Below are 14,021 nucleotides of genomic sequence, written 5' to 3'. Positions count from 1 at the left end.
CGTTAGACCACCGTTGCCTGCTGAAGGTCAAGCTTGTAGAGCAAAGACTGATTTTATTTAGTAAGCTCAATGTAAGTACATAATATAATTGTAAATACATTACAAATACATGGATGACACAAGAAAGTGAAAACAGTTATTTCCATTGTGAGCCAGGGACAAAGTTAAGACAAAGATTGATTGATTGATTGAATGAATGAATGAATGAACAAAAACACATAACAGAGAAAACACATCTTATTTTTCTGTAATTAAACATGTCACGTTAAAAATAATTCTCATGTAATTTTCATTTATTCGATTAGATTTTTTCCAAATTCACAGATCAGTTATTTTTTTCAGTATACATCCAGTATGCTGACTTCACCAAAAAAAAACAAACAAACAAACAACAACAACAAAAAAAAAAAACAAAGGAAAAAAGATTACTGCATTTAACACAGCCAGTGTAGCAGCAAACCACCAATAGGGGTCACTCTTTCTCTGTGCATATTAATGTGACCTCAGCATCATGGATGTAAATCTGGAAGTAGGTATGTAGGAATCCACTCAAAGAGCAATTTAAAGATCCAAAGCCTTGATATGATTTGTGCTTTTACAATGCCATTACAATAGTATGTCATAACAATAATAATAATGTGAGATAAAACACAGTGATAAAGTGAGATAAAACCTTCATAAACTGGCTACTGAACAGATATACAACTGTGCTCAAAATGTTACATACACTCATCATTGACATGAATGCTATGGCAATACTGGGCTTTCAGCATTTTGTTTGAACTGTTCTTTTGATGGGGAAGAATAATTGTGCATACATGCATACATGTTGCATGTATGCATGTATGTATGCGGTGAAACAGTCTGTTTCACTGGGACTATGATATTCTCCTCATTGTTGGTCTTTCATCCTGCCTGTGAAAATACTGGGATTTATATGATTTATAACCTGCATGTTGTGTGTCTTGCGTTGAATGAACTGTATTTCTGTAGCATGGTTCCATCTGATGCTGAAAATGCTTTGCAGTGATGCCTCACACTCACACACATGCGTTGCATGACAGTGCTCAACTGCACACCAGGGACAACTTGACGAGGACGTTTTGGGGACTTGATTTTGAGAAAATACTGAGGGTGAGTAAGATTAGGAGAATCACTTGCACTGTGAGGGAGCATCAGTTTTGACATTTTGGCCATGTGATGTGTTTCTCTGTGCATGATCCAGCACGTAGGTGCCTGAGTGTTGAGAACCCCAGTGGCTGGAGAAGGCCAAAGGGATGCTCTGTTTTCATCAGGCTGTGACAAATAGATGCTTATTTTAGATAAGTAGTGATGGACCAGTTGTCTACCTGGGTTTTTCCATCCAGGACCCAACGTCTGTGGTGTTGTGGCATCAGCGCACATACTCCCAGACATCCATCCATTTTCTATCCTGCTTATTCCAATTAAGGGTCGGGGTGGGCTGTGTGCCCACAAGCCCACCATGTTGAACCCCAGACCATCACCTCCCTGTGTTGTACTTTTTGTTTTATCTTGTTAACATGACCAGAGCAGATGGTCACCCCACTGTGCCTAGTCTGCTCGAGGTTTCTTTTTATGATCAAAACACGCTGAGGAAGTTTTTCATTCCCACTGTTGGTAATGTGCTTACTGAAAGGGTGGGTACCTTACTTGTGTATTGTGCCTTGAGGTGACTTATGATTTGATGCTGTATAAATAAAATTAACTGAACTGACATAAGGTGGTGTAATACACTGAACCTCTGACAAAAACAAAACAACTTTACTGTCATTGTGAGCACAGACTATGTTTTGGGTGAGACAATATGGCGGATAATCACTTCAGTGGCCCCGCCCAATGCCGTTGGATTTGAACGTAGGCGAGGCTACGAGCTAGCAGCGCCCTCTGCTGAGGGAAGTGCAGCAATACTGGATAACGGCCAAGTAGGCTCAAAGGTCACGACCGAGAAGTGAACTCCAAAAATACTCATTGAGCATGTCAATGATTTAACTTTAGCGGTAGCACGAATTATGGGTCAGTAATGAAAGGCGGATGTGCACTGCACTGCGAAATAAGGTTTAAAAAAGTACACACACACACAAAAAAACCCAATAACAACAAAAAAACATGCTGTTTCTGGGAAATTGTTCTTTTTTGCCTAAAAAAAGTAATCTTAACAAGCAGGTTTTACACTCGAAAAAAATCTCATTTTAATAACATATATATCTAACGTTGTCTTAATATGATATTACAACTAATGCGTAGTTAGATTGTACCACTTTCAAGCTACAACAATGAAACCCCACCAGGAACAAGGTAGTTTTTGTTTTAAGGCACATACATCGATTCTGATGTCCATTTAGTTTTTGTCGTTCCTTTTTTTTATCAACACCAAGTTTGAACTTCTCTACAGATTTATACTGTATGACAAATAGAAACCGTTACACGAATTTAGTGATTTTCCATTTGTGTGTGACTTAAACGGAACGATCACAGAAAAAGGAATCATTTTTTGCGCATGCGCACCAATTTATGTCCAAAGGAAGCGGTGACAAGCTACCGTAAATTACTACAGGAAATAATACAATGTTCCCAACACAATAAAGGCATCAAAATTTCATGGAATAAATAATCGAAAAAAAAAGTTTATGTTGATCTTGGCTGCTCAGTTTGACACCTCCACAGTACACATAGTTTTGAAGTATTTTACTTCTGTGATATTACCCCAAAAGAACGTGGAACCAGTGACTAACCTTAATCCATACACAAAAAATGCTTTAAAACAGATTGCAGGAGCAGTTATCCTGTTTTAATTAAAATAGCTGAATGTTAAAAGATTTATTGTATCATTTTAATTTGTGAGGTTATTGTTCTATGCTTTCTAGCATTTTCAAGTGTGTTTTGTGTGTGCTGTACAAAATAAAAATATATTATTGCAATTGATGAGGGAGAAAATTGTGAGATATTTATTCATTGTTTATTCAACTGACAATGATTAATATTACAGATAACTGTACTTGTTTTATGACAAGCCACATACATCATTTAAGATATCCCGTATTGTGCACTGTTATGTTTCGAATTTATTTGCAAATATTTTATTTTTTTAATCTATAGCGATATTGTGCTATTAAAAAAAAGACTAATAATCGTGTTCGAGCAGGAGTATTTTATTTCATTGACCACCGGAAGTGCTGTGTGTTCTTATTGTGGTTATTTTGACGGTTGTCCGGCTAATCATTCAGTGAGTTTGAGGTGAGTACCGTTGGATTAATGAGCTGTAACTTTTTAAATTGTCGTTGAAATGGTAAGGCGCTCGGGAATTTCGCTTTATGAAGATGCAGCTTATCTTTAAACTGTCATGATTTTTGAGATGGAATTGTCTGTTAAGATATTTTCCCGAGTAGCGGCTTTGAGTGTCTGGTCCGCGGTCTGGTCCTCGAGTTGTTAGCCGGATTCATACACACACACACACACACACACACACACACACACACACACACACACACACACACACACACACACACACACAGAAAATATATGTTTGAACATAATGTGGTGGTAGAATACGGAGAAATGAGGTATAACATATAAATAATAGCGTGAAGTTCTTGGAGTTATTGTGAGATGATCTCTCTTCCGAGAATTCAAATTATGTTTCTCAGTTAAAACTACCAGTCCAAAGATTCACAACCGAACAAAACCTCATTCTAGCTGACAGGAACCAGAGTTAGAAAACTTGTTAACTAATTAACAAGTAGGTTGCCTGTTGCACATTTTAGCAGATTTTGTCACCATCTAGTGGGTGATGTGAGTATTTCAGGGCTTCTGTTACATTTTCTACTTGAAACCTGCTTGAAACTCAAAATTCAGTTTTTTAAAAAAAGAGGCATTTATAAAGGTCAGAAATGCATGATTCTAATCCAGTTACATTTGTTCCGTAAGTCTGATTGGTTAATCGTGTGAGATTTCTGACCATAAAATATTGTGTTGACTGTGGCAAAATATTTGATCATTTCACTTTTGATGTGTTACTCTGCGTCCTGACCCTGTTGCTAGACAGATGTCAATAATGGCGCTGAGAGCGGCAGAAACTGGTGGAGCGATGATGATGCTGAAATGGGTGAATTTAATCTATCGTACGAAAGTATTGATGTGGATTATGATATAGAATTACTCAATGCAGTTGACGAGATGGCGAAATCTGTGGTTCTGCTCACAGAATTTCCAGTTTGGCATGAAGACGCTGTTGCTATGGTAAGCTTCGCTGACCGATGTAAATATTGCGATTACTGCTGTGATAACCGAAAAATACAGTACTAACTGTGATTATTTGACAACTCGGGACCAGGAATCTAGCAACATTTCTCTAAAACTACGGTCTGCGTTACAGTTGTATCGAACTATATTATAATGCGGGTTTAGATGTAGCCTGGTGAAGCGGTCTTTCGCTGAAAACACGGATCCAGGTTGAATTACTTACAGAAAAATAAACCACGCAAACGATGGAATTGGATTAGAATGGGAATAACCCCCTTGTGTCTGATGATTTGTGGACATTAATGCTGAATTTTAGGGTTGCAAATATCCGTTTTACTGGCCACTGTTTCCCATATGATTTATTTTGCTTACACATGATCACGTGTAAGATGCTTCAACCAATGGGAGACCACAAAATCTGGACACAAAGTGCAGTTTAATTTATTTGACTGTACTGAGATCGGTTTGTCCTTCCTTCGTCCCTGTTTGGCTGAAATTAACTGAAGTGTTTTCCTGTCAGTTTATTTAGGCTGCTGTGACTACTCAGACTCTAATGCCGTGTTCACACCGGGCGCGACGCGAGCAACAGCAGTGACAGGTTGCCATGTAATCCCTATGTAAGGACGCGTTTTGGCGGCAAGTCACGCAGCGCGACGCAATGGACGCGAATGAAGCGACGTAAGTGAAGCAATTTTGAGCGATTGGTGCGATATTGCGTCACATCACGTCGCGTTGCCCTCCTCCCCAAGTTCAAAAATCTGAACTTTTTCGTCTTGTCGTGCCGCGATGACCAATCAGGGACTGAATATGTAGTGACGTGGAGATGTCTGGAGTTTGACTGAAAATGTGAACATGTCCTATCTCTGGTAGCAGCCTGTGAGCAGGACTTATGCCTCTTTTGTCCTTTATTTCACAATTATGACAAGAGTTTTTGGAGCGAGCAGCAGCACCACAGCAGCAGGGAGCTGAGTTTTTTTTTTTTATTATTTCATGTGCGCGCGCGAGCGAATCGTCTGTGGAGATCATTTTACTTAACTACACAGATGTATAATAAAACATCTGTGTAGTTAAGTAAAATAATCTCCATGGACGAAAACAAGGGGTGTGGCCAAGTGGTTAATGCGCTTGGTTTCAGTGCAGAAGGTTCCGGGTTCAAATCCCACCCCTGCCACATTTCTCCATGTAAGGTGGAGTTGCGTCAGGAAGGGCATCCGGTGTAAAACCTGTGCCAAATCAACTTGCAGATCCACCTTGGATTTGCTGTGGCGATCCCGAGTGCAAACAAGGGAGCAGCCGAAGGGACTTAATGTATAATAAAACAAATGGTGACTGGTTTCTAACGTGAACGGGACAGGAGGTCCTCAAACTGGGTCCCGCAGAGGAGGAAAGACCGCTGAAAGCAGCCGTCATCCAGACGCAGCTCCTGCAGCAAATAATGATACTCTCTGTATTGGGAGCTTTCCACAACATCTCGCTCCATGTGATCAAGCTCCGTCATGTTAACTTGACTGACAACCGGAACCGGCGAGCGGAATGGAAGCTCCTCCTATTTGATGACGCACCGGGGCGAATTTTCACAGCAAAAGCAGAGCAACACACCGGGCGAAGGAGGCGTGTCCGTCGCCACGCGACCCCCCGCAAATTTGTAGCATCTGATCGCGCCCGGTGTGAACGCGGCATAAGGTTTGCTCATGTAGCAGCTTGCTCTGTGTTGTTTCTGTTGTGACGCCTCCCGCTCGCTCCCCTCGGGACTGCAAACTTCTGATCTCCGGCATGGGAGGCGGATGCTCTGACCAGCTGGTTAAAACCCAGGCTCTGGCCTCGTGGCCACAGAATAGTTGTAGCTGTTGGGGAGTAAGGTTTGCTGACTATTGCACAGTTACTCCTGCTGGCCTCTGTCACATCCAGAAAAAAAACAAACAATAAAAGCAAAAGGTCTTAATTCAGACACAAACCCTTTCCCAGTTTGTAGGTGAATGACTCTCCTGCCTTCATACCAGTTTCATTCGTATTAACTCATGTTTTCCTATTTAGCTGATGTTATTATGGCTATCAAAGCTGTGAAACCTTTGTACAAGCAACCTGAAGTTGCTTTGTGTGTGTGTGTGTGTGTGTGTGTGTGTGTGTGTGTGTGTGTGTATAGTTGTAGTAGTAGTAGTAGTACTACATATGTCACTGACTAAAAAAAAAAATCTAATATTGAATGATTGAAATATCACAGGGCAGCACGGTGGCTTAGTGGTTAGCACTGTTGCCTCACAGCAAGAAGATCATGGGTTTGATTCCCACCTATGGCCTTTCTGTGTGGAGTTTGTATGTTCTCCCCGTGTTTGCGTGGGTTCTCTCCGGGTGCTCCGGCTTCCTCCCACATCCAAAGACATGCAGGTTAAGTGGATTGGATACTTTAAGTTGCCTGTAGGTGTGTGTGCAGGTGTGAATGTGTTTCTTTGTCTATATGTGGCCGTGCAACACTCTGGTATCCTGTTCAGGGTGTACCCTGCATAATGCTCTATGACTGCTGGGATTGGCTCCAGCCCCCGCGACCCTTAATTGGAGTAAGTGGTTGAAGATGAGTAAGTAAAATATCGCATGGTAACAGGCAGTATAAACTTAAATTTCACGGATGTGTACTTGATTGCTCGGAGCTCCTTTAGCACATTGAGTTGGAGCCATAAAATTCCAGCTTGAACTTAGTTTTCTTTCCAGAGTAATAATAATTTATATATAGTGGCTGGGTATTTGTATAGTTGTCATAAGGTCAGCGGTTTTAGCCAAAACACTGGCCGAAAATATGGTATCATCACACGTGGAGGACGTTCATTGTTCAGCTTCTTTTTTTAAATTCCTAAATTAGATATGAGATAAAACTGTTCAATAGCTAAACATTGACGCTTCATACCACAAATTAAGTGATAATTTGAAAAATAGCATATTGTTTTCCATATCAAGTAGAGGAATAATGATGGAATCACTGGAGGGGAGGGGGCAGATGAGGGAGAAATTATGGAATTCTTTCATTCATTCTTTAGTTGCTTATTGTATTTGATTTATTTTTCCCCCACCCATCTGGGTCACAGTGGTAGCAGACTTAGCAGCTCATCCTACACTTCCCTATCCTCAACCAGGCCTTCTGACTCCTCCTAGGCATTCTTAAACCAGCTGGGAGATGTAATTTCTTCCAGCCTATCCTGTGTCTTCTCCAGGACCTCCTCCCTGGAAGACCTCCCGATGGAGGCGACTAGGTGGCATCCTCCCCAGATGCATGAACCACCTCAGCCGGCTCCTTTTGATGCAAATCAGCATTGGCTGTACTCAGTTTCTCCCAGCTGTTCGAGTGGAATTTAACTTCTTAATCTGTCCCTGAGTGTAAGCCCAGATTCCAGACTGAGGAACCTAATTTTCGCTGCTTGTGTCCCTGATGTTATTCTTTCGGTCATTACCCAAATCTCATGACCGTGGGTGAGGATAGGAGTGTAAATCAAGAACAAAGGCTAAAAATGACATCACTGATTAGTCTACACAATGGTTACAGATGTTAATGAGCTCATGCACTTGGCTCATTGAAAGGAAACATGGCCCAAACAAAGGTGTTGGTTGTTCCCTCTCAGATGTGGTCCAAGAATAAACAACATGGGAAGGTGATAAAAGGATAACGTACAAATAGTCTAAGAGGTTAAAGGACATGTTGCACGTTATTTAATGTCCCGCTTAGCAACACAACATTCAAGTATTCATGATTGTAAGTCTGTCCACGCACATGCGTTAATAATTAGTGGTGGGTGATGTATTGTATTGCTAATTGGCCCTCTTGCTCTGCGAGTCAGCAGGTGCATTTCCAAAAAATGTCTTACTTGACATTTCTCGCCGTTTCTCGGCATGCATGCGATGTACATTTTAGGAAAAGCGGAAACATCTGAGAGAAGTAGTGAAAGAGTGAAAGTAATGCTGCTTTGTTTGATAACGAAGCTTCTGAGCTTTCATTTAAAAGTGATTGCTTGGATTTACCAGATACGGTTGGGAACGTCACCCTGACATCTGGCAGCAAATTTAATTATAATTATGATGATGATGATGGAGCTGCAGCAGGGTTTGATGAAATACTGCCCTACTGTTTGTAGCCAGTGGTTCAGCAGTGGGCCACTGACCTGGAGGCTGCAGCTGTTGGGGATGATTGTGGGGGAAATGCAAAATGGTGAGAAATCACTGATAATTAATTTTGTATAACTGTACTGTCTAGATCTGCACTAACAGCAGATGCGGACAAAATGATTAGCCCCCTGTGAAAGTTAATGTCATCGCAGGTCTTCCAAAATTTCCCAAGTGATTATTTATTTATTTTTATTTTGTAAACACAGCAAGGAAATTTCAACCCATTTATAAAGTTTTATTTTGGATGCTTACAGAAACATTATTTCACAAAGAGCAAAAACCTTGAGGGTCAAAATTAATAATTATTTTCATACTGCATATACATCGGAAGATAAGACTCAGTTATACCTTGATTTTACAAGCTTTGATTGTGTCAATTGGGACCTCTTTGATGGGGTAGACCTGGATATTATTCTCTGGCTGCCAATTGTGCATGATCTGTGCGTGACGACTTCTTTGATGGTGTGGACATATTTAATCTTGGAAATCATTCTAGAAGTGGGTGAGTGCCCTGTTCAGTTTTTTTCCTTTTCATATTGTGTTCTCCTCAGTGTAGCTGGTAGGCTTTAATTTTACTTTGAAAGAGTCTGTGTACGGAGTCTGTTCTGTGTACCAGAGCAGCACTGTTTTAACCTCGTTATAGCGCCCACTGTGAATGTCCACATGGAACTCTCTACTGTGTTTCAGGCTGCCTGATCACATAGATGTATTTCTTAGATTTTTCAGTTATATCAGTGACAACACTTATAAGTGTGCACAAAGGTGAGCCTCTAGCAGAGACTGTCTTTAATCTGTGGCTCAATTCTCAACGTTAGCAGCTACAGGGGAGGTGATGGTCTAGTGGTTAAGGCGTTGGGCTTGAGACCAGAAGATCCTCTGTTCAAGTCCCAGCCTGACTGGAAAATCACTAAGGGCCTTTGGGCAAGGTCTTTAATCCCCTATTGCTCCCGTTGTGCAGTGAGCACCTTGTATGGCAGCACCCTCACATCAGGGTGAATGTGAGCCATTATTTGTAAAGCACTTTGTGTATCTGATGCAGATGGAAAAGCGCTATATAAATGCAGTCCATTTACCATTTACATTCCATTCAACAGCGTGCTGAGACATTTCCTCAAAGGTACATAAATGCTGTTAGAAACATTCCAAGAAGTGAGTACTCACGAGTACTTTGTTTTCGTCAGTCTCTGTAGCTGTTTGTTGTGAATGCTGCATAGCTTGAGACCGGTCACGGAACTGCACGAAGTATTCCCGTTGTATCGTCAGATGGTCACTAACAGCTTAAATCTAAGTTATGATTTCTGTGCAACAAGTTCTTCAAAACATTTGGAAAAACTTTGAAATTAGAAAATACACAAAAAACAAATTGGCAGAAACAGGGGTCAGTGCCTGTAACAGAAATGTAAGAAACTGGCATATTTTAATGTAAGGCCACAGGAAAACCAGCGCCAAGACATAAATAGAAGAACACAAGGTTACGTCTGGCTAAAGAGATCAGCCATGGAGGGTGGGTGATTGGGTGATAAAGCACAAATCTGCATCAGTCTGGGAAATGACACTGGATCTACAGTCTGGTGCCATTCTAATGGAACATACGTAAAATGTGAGTCCCTGAGGTAAACTCAGATTCCCCCATATGAGGTTAAATGTCAGGTAAATGACCTGGGGAGATGGCAATCATTACCTTAACAGTCAGTCTACAGCAATGCAACTTCAGACAACATTTCTCATCCCGTCAAGTGAAAGTTGGCCTGGCGATTAAGTCGTGTGTTGCCAAGAGTGCTAAAGCTTGTCGGCTCAGTCACATGGCCAGCAACCTGTTCAATGTGGCTGTAAATTAAAAAAAAAAAGTGTATCTATGACAAAGCTCCATCCTACAAAGATGATCTGTCAACTGCTGTTCAAGAATGTGGAACCAACATGATGGAAAATATTCTTTTTCCTCCATGAAGTCCTTGCATTAAAGAACAGTCACCGCAATTCCCCCCCCAAAGTTTTTTTTTTTTTCTCAATTGCCACAATATTGAGTTATTCCATCCGTTTTCTCTTGTCACTTTTCCTGGAAGGAAACCTGCCATTAATTCCAGTAATTAGATTTTGTTAGTTTCACATACGAGGTCTGTGAGAGAAGTATCCGACCTTTTTATTTTATGCAAAAAATATATGGATTTGATTCATATGTTTTTACGTCAGCCAAGCTTGAACCTTCGTGCGCATGCGTGAGTTTTTCCACGCCTGTCGGTTGCGTCATTCGCCTGTGGGCAGGCTTTGAGTGAGCACTGGTCCACCCCTCTCGTCGTTGTTTCGTTGCGAGGAAATGGCGGAATGATTTGGGCTTTTTTTCCATCAGAATTTTTTCAGAAACTGTTAGAGACAGGCAGCTGGAAACCATTTGAAAAATTTATCTGGCTTTCGGTGAAAATTTTACAGGCTTCACAGAGAATAAGGAGTGTTACTACAGCTTTAAGGACGGCCCACAATGGCGCACGGTGCGCGTGCTCCGAGCCGCCATCGAGAGGCAGAAACCACCACATCGTTTCTAAACAGATGGCTGTGTGGAGCCGGGACCGTCGTGTGCAATTTCTCTGGTTATCACAAGAGCTGGACATCAGCCATTTTCTGGCAGATTTCACTTTTAACAAGAGATTTTGTCATGGAAAGCCGCGCAGAGGCTTCACACGTCAAAACAGATTCGCTGATGGAGCGAGACAAAGAACACCTCCGTTTTGGAGTGCCCAGCTCTCCACAATTTCTCTTATACTCACTCGACTGGTAAGCCACTGAAAGCCGAGATAGGCATGTCCCAACTTGTCCTCTAACACTCGAAATTCATATTCAATTTTATTCAATTTAGCTTTGCAAAGGGACTATATGACCCATTCAGAAATACTTTCATTATAACTTTTACACTTTAATTTATATTGTGATATATACTGTTACCGTGAAAAGATTCAATTTATATTGTGATATGAATTTTAAGTCATTTCGCCCAGTCCTACCTGTAGCCATGACCACTTGGGATCTGCCTGTCATCATACCTGTACCCTTGTCTGACGTTAAAATGCTTCTGTATGTCTCCCTCTGGAGGCTTGGACCCGTTGAAAGGGCTGCAGCCTAGAAACTAAGATGTTACAAGCAGTTAGTGGGAAACATTTGTAACGCACTTGAACAAAATCCTCCAGCTGCCCCTGAATAGTGCACGATGGAAAGATTTGACACATTGCAAACTTTGAACTGAGGAAATCTGAGGTCAGCTAGTGAAAGAATTATGACTTTAGTGATTTGTTTTTAATCATGAAATAGGTGTTTAGCTCCAGAAGAGTTCCTCTGTCACATGCATAAAACATTTTCAGACGCTGTGTGTCGGGATGGAGGAAGGATGTTTCTCCTCTGCTGATTCATCAGTATCAACTCCACGTGCCTGTGAAGCTAGTTGACACAATATTTTGCTGGTCCCATTTCTGCCTGAAGGACTGACGAAACCTGGTGCCTCTGTTGAATTGTCCTCATTCTCAAGGTCTCAAAAGATAGTGGAATCTGTAATGTTTGTCAGGGCGAATATGGCCTTGTTTGATCTTTGGGTGGAGAAAAACGCAGTCAAATTCCTGCGCTGTTCAGCTTCCTCTGTCCCGTGATCCTTTGTGACATGCGAACATCTCAGCTGTGTTCTTGTTCTTGCAACCACAGTCCCAGATGTTGTTTTTATTATTATTATTTTTTTCTTTGCATCATTTCAGTGAAGTGTGTTGAAGAGACTCGATATGAAGTCATTTGTGACAATGATTTGCGTTCAATTGAGGATAAAATATTATGCACAGTTTTGCAGGGTTTCTGCCTTTCCAGATTTGAATTGCTTATTCATGCAGAAGAGGAGGAAGGAACAGGAGATAATGAGCTTGCAGGTTTTTGGGGGTGTTTTTTTGCTTTGTGATCACAGCTGTTTTTAGGTGAACGTTCAGTGACAAATTCTCATTATTTGACCTGCAAACAAGCCTGAAGGGCTCATTTAAGCAAATCCCAGACCTATACTCTGTTAGCAATGTTTATTTTCATTTCATAATGGCTCAGCTCTTGCTCCATTCTAGTAATGTGTAACCAATTAAGTGGTATTTACCATATTTTTCCAGTATGTCATTTTGGGAGGTCCTGCAACTTGCATGCTGAAAAATTGCGCATTCCTTATTAATAATTAATTAATGAGTACTCGTATCGAACTTTCTCAGGAATCAAAGCACTAAACAAAAATAACTCTGTAATGAAAGAATGAATGAATGAATGCCAATAACAATAAGGTACATTACAACAATGCACCAAGACCCCAACTTAAAAAGCTGATAATACAAAAAAGTGGCTTACTCTCGGGTGTGATTTACATACAAGGGTATTTTATTCCTGATGGCCTGAAGGGGATTATGTTGTGGCAACTTTCCATCTGTCTGTCTCTCTCAAAAAGGGTATAAGCTTTCTGAAATCAATTCCTCTCACACATAGGAATTTTGTGAAACTTGGTACAAATCCTTCTTATATGCTGGTAATGCGCATATTTTTTATATTGTTCCATTTGGGCTCATTTTACCAGAGTTATGGCCCTCAACTAATAAAGCTACTCTGTTAGTTTCATGAGTTGTTGCCTAAATTCTGAATTCTCTCATTTTTAGGAGGAATTTTGGGAAAATTGGTACATTTTCCTTGAAATGTTATCAGAATGAAGTCAGTACTTGCACAAAAGCAGAATTTGCCAGCAGGGATATTGTGCTCTCAGCGCACTCTTGTTTGTTTTCGTGTGTGTGTATATATATATATATATATATAAAAGTACGTCCCTTCGGCTGCTCCCTTGTTTGCACTCTGGGTCGCCACAGCAAATCCAAGGTGTATCTGCATGTTGAATTGGCACAGGTTTTACGCCGGATGCCCTTCCCGATGCAACTCCACATTACATGGAGAAAAGTGGCAGGGGTGGGATTTGAACCCGGAACCTTCTGCACTGAAACCAAGCGCATTAACCACTTGGCCACCACCCCTGCTTCGTGTATATATATATATAATATGTATATATGTATATGTGTGTGTGTATATATATATATATATATACAGTTGAGCTCAAACGTTTACATACAGTGGCGGATTTTTGTTTTTTTGACCATTTTTCAGAGAATATGAATAATAACACAAAAACTTTTTTTCACTCACAGTTAGTGGTTGGGTGAAACCATTTATTGTCAAACAACCAGGTTTACTCTTTTTAAATCATAATGAAAACACAAACTACCCAAATGACCCTGATCAAAAGTTTACATACCCCCGTTCTTAATACCATGTATTGCCCCCTTTAACATCAATGACAGCTTGGAGTCTTTTGTGGTAGTTGTGGACGAGGCTCTCATTTTGTATCACCAGTTATCCATCTTCATGATGAAGTCATATAGAGGAGGATTTTCTTAAAAAGAAGACCTGAAAGTTTAGCTACAAATTGTCAGAAAGTACATCTGCGATACAAACCTGGATTTGATCTGTTTTGGTGAAAGAAAATCCTTCTCTGCTCTTCTCCACTAATAAGCTAAGAGTAGTGATGCAAAATGCAAAGCTTGCACTGTGCACAATTTTTCCAATCA

The 14,021-nt window shown here is 40.7% G+C and overlaps 1 protein-coding gene across 1 annotated transcript in view; it reads left to right on the top strand.

Moving 5' to 3' along the window:
• Window positions 1-3,232: 3,232 nt before the first annotated feature.
• slc4a2b (solute carrier family 4 member 2b) overlaps window positions 3,233-14,021 on the top strand; it is a 133,788-nt gene continuing 122,999 nt past the window's right edge. Inside the window, exon 1 of the mRNA XM_034167135.1 lies at window positions 3,233-3,255. The gene's annotated coding sequence lies outside the window, so the exon portion shown is untranslated. The remainder of the gene's footprint in view (window positions 3,256-14,021) is intronic.

This window comes from Thalassophryne amazonica, chromosome 1 (assembly GCF_902500255.1).
Source record: "Thalassophryne amazonica chromosome 1, fThaAma1.1, whole genome shotgun sequence".
NCBI lineage: Eukaryota > Metazoa > Chordata > Actinopteri > Batrachoidiformes > Batrachoididae > Thalassophryne > Thalassophryne amazonica.
The sequence above is the reverse complement of the archived record's forward strand: the minus strand, read 5'-3'. Positions and strand labels throughout refer to the sequence as shown.